General features: G+C 50.0%; 1 protein-coding gene across 2 annotated transcripts in view; it reads right to left on the minus strand.

The window, feature by feature from the left end:
• LOC142256431 (membrane-spanning 4-domains subfamily A member 4A-like) overlaps positions 1 to 11,174 on the minus strand; it is a 73,451-nt gene extending 62,277 nt beyond the window's left edge. The window contains exon 1 of one of the 2 annotated variants that reach the window (XM_075328113.1): positions 11,063 to 11,174. The gene's annotated coding sequence lies outside the window, so the exon portion shown is untranslated. Of the gene's footprint in view, positions 1 to 11,058 lie in introns of both variants that reach the window. The other variant, XM_075328114.1, reaches the window with a different exon arrangement.
• Positions 11,175 to 12,854: the final 1,680 nt, after the last annotated feature.

Genomic DNA, 12,854 nt, shown 5'->3' on the forward strand with positions numbered 1-12,854 from the left:
TCACCGCACACGCCGGCACTACCCTGCACGCATCTTCACCGCACACAACCCAGCATTACCTCAGTGACGTCACCGCTGACAGCGCGACTCCCTTCAGTTGCTGCGTGGAGCTGATAGAGAGAGGCGGTGTTCTGCTGCCGTTCCTGTCAGCTTCATGTAGTAGAGCTGAGAGCGTTGCGGGACCTCTGTGGATTACGTCGGACCTGGAGGGGTATTTGCGGATTTTAATAAAATGGTGAAAGAGGGTGTTTTTTTGTTTTTTATTCCAAATAAAGGATTTTTTTGGGTGTATGTGTTTATTTACTTTCACTTACAGGTTAATCATTGGGGGTGCCTGCCATGATTAACCCCTTATTACCCCGATTGCCACCGCACCAGGGCAATTCGGGAAGAGCCGGGTAGAGTCCCGGGACTGTCACATCTAATGGATGCGGCAATTCCGGGCGGCTGCTGGCTGATATTTTTAGGCTGAGGGGCTCCCCATAACGTAGAGCTCCCCATCCTGAGAATACCAGCCTTCAGCCGTGTGGCTTTATCTTGGCTGGTATCAAAATTGGGGGGGAACCGCACACCGTTTTTCTTTTAATTATTTATTTATTTTACTGCACAATATAGACCCGCCCACCGGCAGCTGTAATTGGTTGCAGTGAGACAGCTGTCACTCAGCGTGGGGGCGTGACTGCCTGCAACTAATCATAGGCGCCGGTGTGCGGGGAAAGCAGGGAATACGAGATTAAATAATGAGCGGCCGGCATTTTCAAATCAGGAGAAGCCGCAGGAGCAGTGTGACAGCCGTGCAGCCCTGCGCCAGTGATCGGTGAGTGGGTGAGAGTGAGTGAATGAGTCAGTGAGTCAGTCAGTGAGTGAGAGAGTTTGAGAGAGAGTGAGTGATTGATTGATTTTCTGACAAGCAATGAATTTATATCACTTCTGGGCATGCTCAGAAGTAAAAACCGGATACGGTACATGTTTCTGGCATTTGAAGCATGCCACCGTATCCGGCTCGCATAGACTTTCATCATGCACCATGCCGCACAGCGCCGGACCCGGCGCTATGCATTTTTTGCCGCTGGCAAAAAACGTTCCTCTCTGCGTCCTGTGCGGCCGCCAGAGTGACGATTTTGGCCGCATCAGGCAAAAACCGGATCAAACACAAGTACATGCGGCACAATCTGGCGCTAATAAAAGTCTATGAGGAAAAACCACACCCGGCGGCAAAAAAACCCAGATGCGTTTTTCCCGCAAGGCGCCGGATTGTGCCGCACAGCAAAAACCTGATGTGTGAACATACCCTTAGCTGCACACCCTGTTCAGCTCTCCTCCTGGGTCCTAGCTGCCTGCACACCCTGTTCAGCCCTCCTCCTGGGTCCTAGCTGCCTGCACACCCTGTTCAGGTCTCCTCCTGGGTCCTAGCTGCCTGCACACCCTGTTCAGCTCTTCTCCTGGGTCCTAGCTGCCTGCACACCCTGTTCAGCCCTCCTCCTGGGTCCTAGCTGCCTGCACACCCTGTTCAGCTCTTCTCCTGGGTCCTAGCTGCCTGCACACCCTGTTCAGCTCTCCTCCTGGGTCCTAGCTGCCTGCACACCCTGTTCAGCCCTCCTCCTGGGTCCTAGCTGCCTGCACACCCTTTTCAGCTCTCCTCCTGGGTCCTAGCTGCCTGCACATCCTGTTCAGCTCTCCTCCTGGGTCCTAGCTGCCTGCACACCCTGTTCAGCTCTCCTCCTGGGTCCTAGCTGCCTGCACACCCTGTTCAGCTCTCCTCCTGGGTCCTAGCTGCCTGCACACCTGTTCAGCTCTCCTCCAGGGTCCTAGCTGCCTGCACACCGTGTTCAGCTCTCCTCCTGGGTCCTAGCTGCCTGCACACCCTGTTCACCTCTTCTCCTGGGTCCTAACTGCCTGCACACTCTGTTCAGCTCTCCTCCTGGGTCCTAGCTGCCTGCACACCCTGTTCAGCTCTCCTCCTGGGTCTTAGCTGCCTGCACACCCTGTTCAGCTCTCCTCCTGGGTCCTAGCTGCCTGCGCACCCTGTTCAGCTCTCCTCCTGGGTCCTAGCTGCCTGCACACCCTGTTCAGCTCTCCTCCTGGGTCCTAGCTGCCTGCACACCCTGTTCAGCTCTCCTCCTGGGTCCTAGCTGCCTGCACACCCTGTTCAGCTCTCCTCCTGGGTCCTAGCTGCCTGCACACCCTGTTCAGCTCTCCTCCTGGGTCCTAGCTGCCTGCACACCCTGTTCAGCTCTCCTCCAGGGTCCTAGCTGCCTGCACACCCTGTTCAGCTCTCCTCCAGGGTCCTAGCTGCCTGCACACCCTGTTCAGCTCTCCTCCTGGGTCCTAGCTGCCTGCACACCCTGTTCAGCTCCCCTCCTGGGTCCTAGCTGCCTGCACACCCTGTTGAGCTCTCCTCCTGGGTCCTAGCTGCCTGCACACCCTGTTCAGCTCTCCTCCTGGGTCCTAGCTGCCTGCACAACCTGTTCAGCTCTCCTCCTGGGTCCTAGCTGCCTGCACACCCTGTAGTTAACTCCCTGCCTGTTCTGCACATTGCTGATCTGTGGTGGCTCAGAGCGATCACGGACAGCTTCTGCAGTTTCAGTTTGCTGGATGGGTGTAGATGGGGAGTGGATATGGGTGTGGCCGTTTGTAAAATGGGTGTGGTTAGGGGCGTGGCCTATGCGCGCCACAATCTTTGTCCCTCTTTCCCTTCTTTAAAAGTTGGGAGGTATGCACAGAGTAAACTCCTTCTATGGTGTCCAAAAGTGAAACTACTCAGAAGTCCTTATAGGGCAAGGACATGTGACATACACAGCCAATGACACATGCCCTTGCTTGTGTGCAAAAAATGCACTTTGCTGTGTGTGTGTGTGATTGGCTGACAGCCTGCACCGCCCCACTGTATGCACGGTTAGGAAAAAAAAAATGGAGACAGCCATTAATTCAGGAACCGCCGCCCCCCCCACACTATACACTGAATATGGATATTATCATTAACATTGCGCACATCGCGTAGTGTCCATGCGTATAATTCTGCAGCGATTTGGCAGCACATGTGAATGTATTGTGACTGCAGAATTGATGCAGAATGTATGCGCACTGGATGCTTGCTCTGCCATTCAGCTCGGCTCCATGCCTGCTGACAGCAGAAGGTACTTTCACACTTGCGTTGAACAGCATCTGTCACAATGCGTTGTGTGACGCATGTGACGGATGCGTTGTAAATAGTGTGGTATAAAGGCAATGGATCCTGTGAAATAACGCGTTGCGTTAAGCCGAGAGAGCGAGAGAGAGCCCCCATCATCACCGCACAACCGGCACTACCGCACTCATCATCACCGCACACATGCAAGCACTACCGCCCCATCATCATAACCGCACACCCCCCCGCAGTACCGCTCCCATTATCATCACCGCACACACCCTGGCAGTACCGCTCCCATCATCATACACCCCGACACTATCGCCCCCATAATCATCGCTGCACACATGCAAGCGGTCGTGTTCTACGGCGCTCCCTGTCAGCTTCATGTAGCAGAGCTGAAAGCGTCGTGTGGATTACTTTGGACCTGGATGGGTCTTTGGGGATTAATAAAGTGGTAAATGAGGTTTTTTTTTTGTCTTTTATTTTAAATAAAGGATTTTTCGTTGTGTGTGTGTTTATTTACTTTCACTACAGATTAATCATGGAAGGTATCTCGGGGAGACGCCTGCTATGATTACCCTAGGACTTAGTGGCAGCTATAAGCTGCCATTTAACTCCTTATTACCCCGATTGCCACTGCACCAGGGCAATTCGGGATGAGCCGGGTAGAGTTCTGGGACTGTCGCATCTAACGGATGCGGCAATTCCGGGTGGCTGCTGGCTGATATTGTTAGGGTGGCGGGATCCCCATAACGTGGCGCTCCCCATCCCGACAATACCAGCCTCCAGCCGTGTGGCTTTATCTTGGCTGGTATCAAAATTGGGGGGGACCGCAGTTTTTTTTTTTAATTATTTATTTATTTTACTGCAAAGATATAGACCCGCCCACCGGCTGTGATTGGTTGCAGTGAGACAGCTGTCACTCAGCATGGGGGCGTGTCTGACTGCAACCAATCATGGACACCGGTGGGCGGGGAAAGCAGGGAATACGAGACTGAATAATGAGCGGCAGCCATTTTCAAAAGAGGAAAAGCCGCCGGAGCTTTGTGACAGCCGTGCAGCTGATCGGTGAGTAGGAAAGAGAGAGGGATTGTGCTGGGGACGCAGGATGCATGCAAATACACAACGTTCGCACATAGCCTTAAGGGTGTTTTACACGCTGCGACATCGCTAACGATATATCGTCGGGGTCACGGTGTTTGTGATGCACATCCGGCGTCGTTAGCGACATCACAACGTTTTACAGCTAGGAGCGACCGCTATCGAGCAAAAATACTCACCTTATGGTTGCTCGTTGACACGTCGTTCCTTTCCCATTTATCGTTGCTGGTGCAGGACGCAGGTTGTTTGTCGTTCCTGCGGCAGCAAACATCGCTACGTGTGACCCTGCAGGAACGAGGAACCTCACCTTACCTGCGGCCGCCGGCAAAGCGGAAGGAAGGAGGTGGGCGGCATGTTCCGGCCGCTCATCTCCGCTCCTCCGCTTCTATTGGGCGGCCGCTTAGTGACGCCGCTGTGACGCCGAACGAACTGCCCCCTTAGAAAGGAGGCGGTTTGCCGGCAACACCAACGTCGCTAGGCAGGTAAGTCCGTGTTATGGGGCTTAACGAGGTTGTGGGCCACGGGCAGCGATTTGCCCGTGTCGCACAACCGACGGGGGCGGGTGCTTTCACTAGCGAAATCGCTAGCCATCGCTAGCGATGTCGCAGCTTGTAAAGCAACCTTTACTGTGAAAATCCACGCTTTTGGTGATCGAACCGTTATCGAACGTTAACTCGAACTGTCGAACGTGAAGCAAATCGTTCGAGTTCGTCGAATGACTCGAACATCGCCCAAAAATAACTCGAATTTGAAATTGGCGAACGGTTCGATTCGACCATCGCTTATCTCTACTCGTCACACCCTGTGATAATATGCTGGCACGCTTTCTTAGATGCAATATGATATATTATTTTTTCACAATATCCTTGTATTCTATTGCATACTTCATATTTACACTGGCCATTTAAATGATTCATTATTTATTTATGCATTTATTCATTGTGCTATTATTATATGTTTTATTTTTTTTTTAAAGCATTAATTCATTTATGTGGCATGTGCAATAGTGTATACAGTTTACAATAAACATCAATTGGGCAACTAAATTCTACCATCATATGCCTATATTTGTTCTATTAATATATTTCCTCTACAAGAGCCATATTCGTTACCACTGTTGTTTTTTGGCTACCTCTATTACTATTGACTTCTATGTTCATTATGTATTCAATTGTGTTTTCAACACCATAATATTGCTGTGAGGTGCCTTAGTTTTCATTTTTATTTTTCACTGTCTGTGCTAGTGAAGTGATAGCCCAGGGAGGCCTCTGGCTGTGTAGTCGTGACCTCAGTGAATGCAAGGCACAACCCTGGCTCCACCACTCCTTCAATGCTGGGGACTGACTTGGCAGGACAATGTGTGTCAGTATCTTCAGCAAAAGGTGCACAAACAGTCCTCAGGCAGAAGTTGATGCCAATAAAAGATAACATTTATTGTTCACAGATGCAATCCGGACAGCACGGCAATTCCTGTGGAGCTGGGGACAACCTGACCAAACGCGCCCTCTAGTGGGGATATGCCCTGGGTACTCCGCTTCTCCGGGCTCCCACTCCTAGGTCAAGCACACACCGGACCCACACCAGCGGAATTAGACCTTGAGGTTGCGTACTCCTCCGTTACTCCGGCGTCCCCTGATGTTCCGCTCAGACACACGGCCACCGATGTCACACACTGCTGTCCCGGATCCGACTGCCTTCTACACACACAGCCCTTCCCTAGACATTCAGCCGACTCCTCCTTCCCCGGTGGCAACAGCCGTCCCACCCGGCCACTAGGGGTGCCCTAACACTACAACACATTACAATAATAAAAATCAACATTTTTAATAATGACAATTCCGGGTAAACGATGCTGGTACTAGTAGGGGTAGGCCCCCCCACTACATGCCTCCCCTCTTAAAATCCGAGCCTCCCGGCACGGCTCCTCTTGTAAAACACACATAACGTACATAAAACCTTTGATCTCCTTCACAACGCAGAGGCACCAGTTCAGCGGCGCTCCCGATCTGTAGGTAGCGCCCGGAGACGCAGCAGCGCTCCCGGTCTTTAGGCAGCGCCCGGAGGCTCAACAGCGCTCCCGGTCTTAGGTGGCGCCCGGAGGCTCGACAGCGCTCCCGGTCTTTCGATGGCGCCCGGAGGCTCAACAGCGCTCCCGGTCTTTCGATGGCGCCCGGAGACGTAGCAGGTTTCAGAACTTGCAACAAAAACTTCTGCCGGTTAAACAACACTACCGGACTTAAAACAGGTTGACTGAAGAGATTTACTCTGGAGGCCAGGACCGCTTCCACTCCTCCGCCTGTGCCTGGATATAGGCTCCCAGAGACTGCCCCGGCTGGCGGCGGATCCTCCGGAAGGACAAGGGGGCAAAGGGTGGCTCCTCTGACGCAGCTGCTTCAGCTCCTCGCGGAGGCGATGGCGTCGCTACCCGGGATGGTGGTGGCGCGGGTGGCGGCGTGTCCAGAACGATGACCGGTTTATTGGTCACATGTTGACTCACGGTTACCACTGGGGGAACCTTCTCCGGGTCAGATGATGCTTCCGGAGCAGCGGGCAAGGTGCGCCGGGAATGAGAGGGCGCGGGCTGGACCGGTCTGGAATGGCTCCGGCGTCGCTCCTGCTGCTCCTCCCACTCCAGCTCCTCCTGCCACTGGGCCGCTTCCCGGGCGGTCGGCATCCGATTAACGGCAACGGCAAACAGGCCGCGACTTCCTGCGTCCGGCAAGAATTGGACTTTCTCGCCCGGCCAAAGTGTATGGAGTCGCTTGGGCAGCCCCTCCACATCCAGATGGACTCTATTATAGAAATAGTCGTCCCCGGTCTCTACTTCTCGGATGAACCCGTATCCCTCCTGCTGGTTAAATTTAACCACCACTCCGGTGGTAAACTGCAGGGCCAGCTCCTCACCGCCGGGACCGGACAACATTTCCCGGACGACGGTTTCAGCCATCAGGCGTTCTCTGACAGGGTCGGGTACCGGGGATGGAGCTCTGGGGTGCTGCACAGGGGAAGGGACGATGACCGGATCTCACACAAAGCCCAGGTGATCCTCCTCCGGCTGTTCAGCTAGCTCTTCGGCCGGCACTCCGTATGAGGCAGTTGGTGCGGCAGCGAGGGTGCCCGGCTGTAGGGTCTCCCACGGGGGACGCGTGGCGTAGGTTGCCCGGACCTCCGTGATCGTGCCACCGGTCTTAGCATCCCACGTTGTTTTCCAGGACACCTTTTCGGGCCATGTGGAACCTCCCGGTCCAATCGGCAGGTCCACAAGAGAGGCTTCACTTGCAGCCGTAAACTTAGGCCGCCCACGGCCTAGACTAATCAGAGCCATGGTGGTGGCGAGCTCTTCCGGTTGTCCCGTCCTCTCCATGTCTGTCTCTGTTGGCGATATGACTAATGGCGACGTTGTCAAAGTTGAGACTGAGGGAAGAGGAGGCGGACCTTCGTTTCCCGCTCTTAAACAGAATCCTCCCCCAGCCTCATGCATCCTCTTAACTCCTCCGCGGCGGTACTTCTTTTTCTTCCGAACACCGCCCACTTCGTATCTTTTCTTCAATGCCCTGGAACTGGCGCCTCCCCTCTTTGGGCGGAGTACTCTGTACCTCTTCCTCGGTACCGGCCAGCCCCAGGCTCTTCTTTCGGCGCCAACTTTTCGCGCCTTTTCTTGTACCCGGTCCAACGCTACGGGCACTATGTTCTCTTCCCACCAGGGGACTGGAAATCTTCCCTCGTAGTCGGGATCCTGTGTCTCAGGCACGACCTGATCTCCAGCTTCTTGGGTCCCTGGCAGGGGACTCGTATCCTGCCGACTACGCCACATGAAGTGATAGCCCAGGGAGGCCTCTGGCTGTGTAGTCGTGACCTCAGTGAATGCAAGGCACAACCCTGGCTCCACCACTCCTTCAATGCTGGGGACTGACTTGGCAGGACAATGTGTGTCAGTATCTTCAGCAAAAGGTGCACAAACAGTCCTCAGGCAGAAGTTGATGCCAATAAAAGATAACATTTATTGTTCACAGATGCAATCCGGACAGCACGGCAATTCCTGTGGAGCTGGGGACAACCTGACCAAACGCGCCCTCTAGTGGGGATATGCCCTGGGTACTCCGCTTCTCCGGGCTCCCACTCCTAGGTCAAGCACACACCGGACCCACACCAGCGGAATTAGACCTTGAGGTTGCGTACTCCTCCGTTACTCCGGCGTCCCCTGATGTTCCGCTCAGACACACGGCCACCGATGTCACACACTGCTGTCCCGGATCCGACTGCCTTCTACACACACAGCCCTTCCCTAGACATTCAGCCGACTCCTCCTTCCCCGGTGGCAACAGCCGTCCCACCCGGCCACTAGGGGTGCCCTAACACTACAACACATTACAATAATAAAAATCAACATTTTTAATAATGACAATTCCGGGTAAACGATGCTGGTACTAGTAGGGGTAGGCCCACCCACTACACTAGTGATGGGCGAGCCAGCAGATATCTGGGATTGGTGGGACTAACCAGACTTTAAAAAAAAAATTCAGCCTGAAATTCATCCTAGATATCTGGCCAAATCCCAGTCCCCATATAAGTCTATGGGGACCAGAATCTGACACCTAAAATGGTAGCAGAAGAGATAGGGGGATTGGAGCAAGCGCACTATACTTACCGAGTCTCCGTCGCGGCTGAAACTGCTTCCAGGCCGCTTATTCTTCTTCTGGGGCTGCTCATTTACCTTCATGCATATTCACTGTTTCCCTGGCGTATGCCATGATTGGTTGCAGTCAGACGTGCCCCCACCCTGTTTAACAGCGTCTGACTGCTTGCAATCACAGGCGCTGTCTGCGGGTCCCTATCGTGGTATAAAAATAAATAAATAAATTGTCCCCCCATATTATGATACCCAGAACAGATAAAGCTGGAGCCCCCAGCCATGCGGTTATCTTGGCTGTGTATCAAAATAAGAGGAACTGCATGCGGCTTTTTTAAATTATCATTTACATACATAATTTTAATAAATAGCATGCGGTGCCCACCAATCTTGATATCCAGCCATGATAAAGCCGACAGCGGGCGGCTGGTATTCTCAGGCTGGGGAGACCCATGCTTATTGGGCCCTCCAGCCTAAAAATAGCAGCCTCCAGCTGCCCAGGATTGCCCCATCAAATAGTCCTGTCACTTTACCCAGCTCATCCCAATTGCCCTGCTACGGTGGCAATCAGGGTTATAAGGGGTCAATGACAGCTCACAGCTGCCACTGAGCCCTAGATTAGTAATGGGAGGCATCTGAGACAACCATTACTAATCTTTAAGTGAAAATAAATAAACACAAACATCCAAAAAAATAATTTATTTGAAATAAAAAAACCACCCTCTTTCTCAAATTTATTAACTTCAAAAGCACGCAGGTCCAACGTAATGCACACAAGGTCCCACAATGATTCCAGCTCTGCTACATCTGAAGGCACAGCGCTTGGCCATAGAACAATGACCACCTGCTGTGAGCTTCAGGCAGAGACTGCCCTGTGATGAGCGATGATGTCACTTAGGTTATTTGTGGTCACAGCTGGAGGTTCCCATGGTTCTTCACCTGTGATCTCAGGTAACCTGACCTCAGGTGACCTCATTAAACTCAGTTCCAGAGTTCACAGACCTGCATCTCCTGGCAGAAAACCATTGTTTTATTGCCAAGGGATGCAGATTTGGCTGAAGTTTTTACACAATATTCCTGCACTCAATGTACACCTCCCAGCAAAAAATTGCATCACTACCGCATCATACCGCATGCGGTTTTAATGCAATTTTTTTTCCAGGAGGTGTAGATTAGGTGCAGGAATATGGTTTAAAAACTTCATCATCAAATTTATATTTCTTGGCCCAAAAATACAAAAAAAACTATTTTTCCGCCGTTTCAGTGCGGATTTCCGCCAAGAGGTGCAAATTTGGTGCTGAAATGTCTGCACCACATTTCAGCACCATACTTGCACCTCCTGGCAAAAAATGCACCAAAATGGGGGGAAAACCATCAGACCTATAAGGGTGTTTTGGGGGTTAATAAAGAGGTAAAAGAGGGTGTGTGTATTTTATTTCAAATAAAGGATTTTTTGTTGTTTGTGTTTTTTTTTCTTTTCACTTACAGATTAGTAATGGGGGTGTGTCATAGATGCCTCCCATTATTAATTCAGGGGTTGATTACAATTGTTATTTTTTGATCTGTGTTTTTATTAATATGTAAATGAGCTGTTAAGATCTCCAGGCAGGACATAGATCTCCCTGAGAATCTATCTACAGAGTGTTGCTAATGTGAGACATGTAATGACTGACAGTCTGCTCTCCTGATCTACATGTCTCACATCGGTAACGTCTCCTTTAATTTAAAATAAGCTCTGTAGACAGTTTCTTTGCGGGAGATCTATGTCTGGCAGGTAGATCTTAACAGCTCATTTACATATTAGGAAAAACACCGATATCTCTGGAATAAAACATCAGATTGCAGATATCTAGGTATCATTTTTGTCAGCTTTCTGTGGCTGACATGCCCAAATAGACTGTTTAGGAGGGTTGATCCTATGGAAACATTCCTTTAATATATTTTCTCTCCTGTGTGTTTTATTTGTCTGTACCGTGCATGGATCTGATTTATGATTACGCAGATTGTTTACTTGCATTTTTCTGTAAAACATCACACAACACCATGACGCGTCGCGCTGCTAAATTACGCAGTAAGATCTGGTTCATATGAAAACATCAGTTCTGTTATATTTGTACGAATCCTACACTTATGTAACATTATCCGTCAAAGTCTCATAGAACTTTCCCCCAAGTGCTGCCAAGAACTTACCACTTACTTACGTTTTTCCTCTGCCGGACAGGACTGGATGTGTGGATCTGGATACACGGTCACTAATGTTGTGATTCCTCGTCCGCTTTGCAGAGCTCAGCGTTCTCTGGGATATTTCCTCTTTCTGACTATGACTGTTTTCTGCAGAAAGGAATCTGTGATGCCTCTCGGAGGGGGGAAGAGTTGTTTTTTTTTACTCTTCCGGGATCTCTTCCATTTACACGTTCAGTCAATGTTCATTTTCAGGCGGAAACTTACAGCCCCTAACCCTGCATAAGAAAAACTAGGAGACCTCATTCTCCATGTCAATTTGATTATATGGCTGGATCAAACTTACTTGTATAGTTTTTTTTGTATTGTTGTGGTTCATAAAAGTTCAAAAATTTGAAAAAAACCCCCAAAAAACCTGTTTTTCTGAGACAGATAATGTTTTTGTGCTGCTGCCGAAATAGCTTAGTTTTTCGCTTTCTGAGCAACAGTTTTTAGACGTTCCAATCAGAGGTACATAGCTTTTCATTACATTTTTGGGCAAAGGCAGTAAAATAAAAAAGTGAATCTTGGCGATTCTAATTTGTTAAACATGGTTTATCCAATGCGTAAATAATGAGTTAATAATTCCAAATATGTTTTTGTTCATTCGTGTACTTTTATTTTGGGGGAAAAAGTGCTGATGCAAACTCTTATGTTGTTTTATTTTTACATGTTTTTAAAACTTTTTTTTTGCCCCCCTAGGGACTTGAACCTGCAGTTGTTTGATTGCTTCTAGAATGTAATGCAGTACTTACAATATATTGTACAAATTGCAAACTCCTATGACTCTACAGGAATACCAAGATGGCGGCGACAGGGACATCCAGCAGGTCACCAGATGTTATAGCAAACCATTGGCACTCTGATGTCATGTCACAGGGAGAGGATTATGAGTGCACAAATGGACACTCTTGACAGATTGCGGCACTGAGATGCTGCAGTTAGAGATGGACAGTAGCATTTAAATGGTTACATAGCAGATATCAGAGCAAACTCTGATTCCTGCTGCTAGAGATAGATGCCAGCTGTATAACACTGCAGGCAGCCGTCCTGTGAGCACCTACACCAGCTGTATTATGAAATGGTACGCCATATGGCGAGAAGAGATAATAATATAACATCACCACTAAAGGGAGCACAAAGCTCATTGTATATTGTGCTACCAGTGACATCCATGTATGCAGCAAGCTCCCTCTAGTGGTGGATGTAGATAGCCATAATGTTTGATTTTAAAGTGAATTTGTCACCAAATTTTTGCCAGCTGGTCTGAGAGCAGCAAATTGTAGGGGTAGAGAGAGACCCAGTGTAAAGCAATGTGTCACTTACTGGGCTGCTTGCTGTAGTTTTGATAAATTCACTGTTTTACCAGCAGGAGATTATTACTAAAGGACTAGTAAACCTGCTGCTATGTAGTCATGAATACTAAGGTTTAAGACCCCATTTGCACGTTGCAGTTTTTGATACATTTTTGGTGCAGTTTGTGGTAACCTTTAGGCCATGTGACCACGGGAGAAAATACCGCAGGTTTATGCAAGTACAGACACTCTCCATGTTATCCTATGGGATTTGGGGAGTGCTGTATCAATGCTGCGATATTTGCGGCTGCGGAAAATACTGCGGATTTCCCACAGCCGCACGTAACTGCATGTCAATTATTCATGTGGAATTATCAGCGGAATTCCTGCCTTTCCACTATGGAGATAGAGGGCGGGAAATCCGCAGGAATTCCACACTGTTTCCGCAGGTTTACCGCAACTATTCCGCAGAAATACC

This window comes from Anomaloglossus baeobatrachus, chromosome 11 (assembly GCF_048569485.1).
Source record: "Anomaloglossus baeobatrachus isolate aAnoBae1 chromosome 11, aAnoBae1.hap1, whole genome shotgun sequence".
Taxonomy (NCBI): domain Eukaryota; kingdom Metazoa; phylum Chordata; class Amphibia; order Anura; family Aromobatidae; genus Anomaloglossus; species Anomaloglossus baeobatrachus.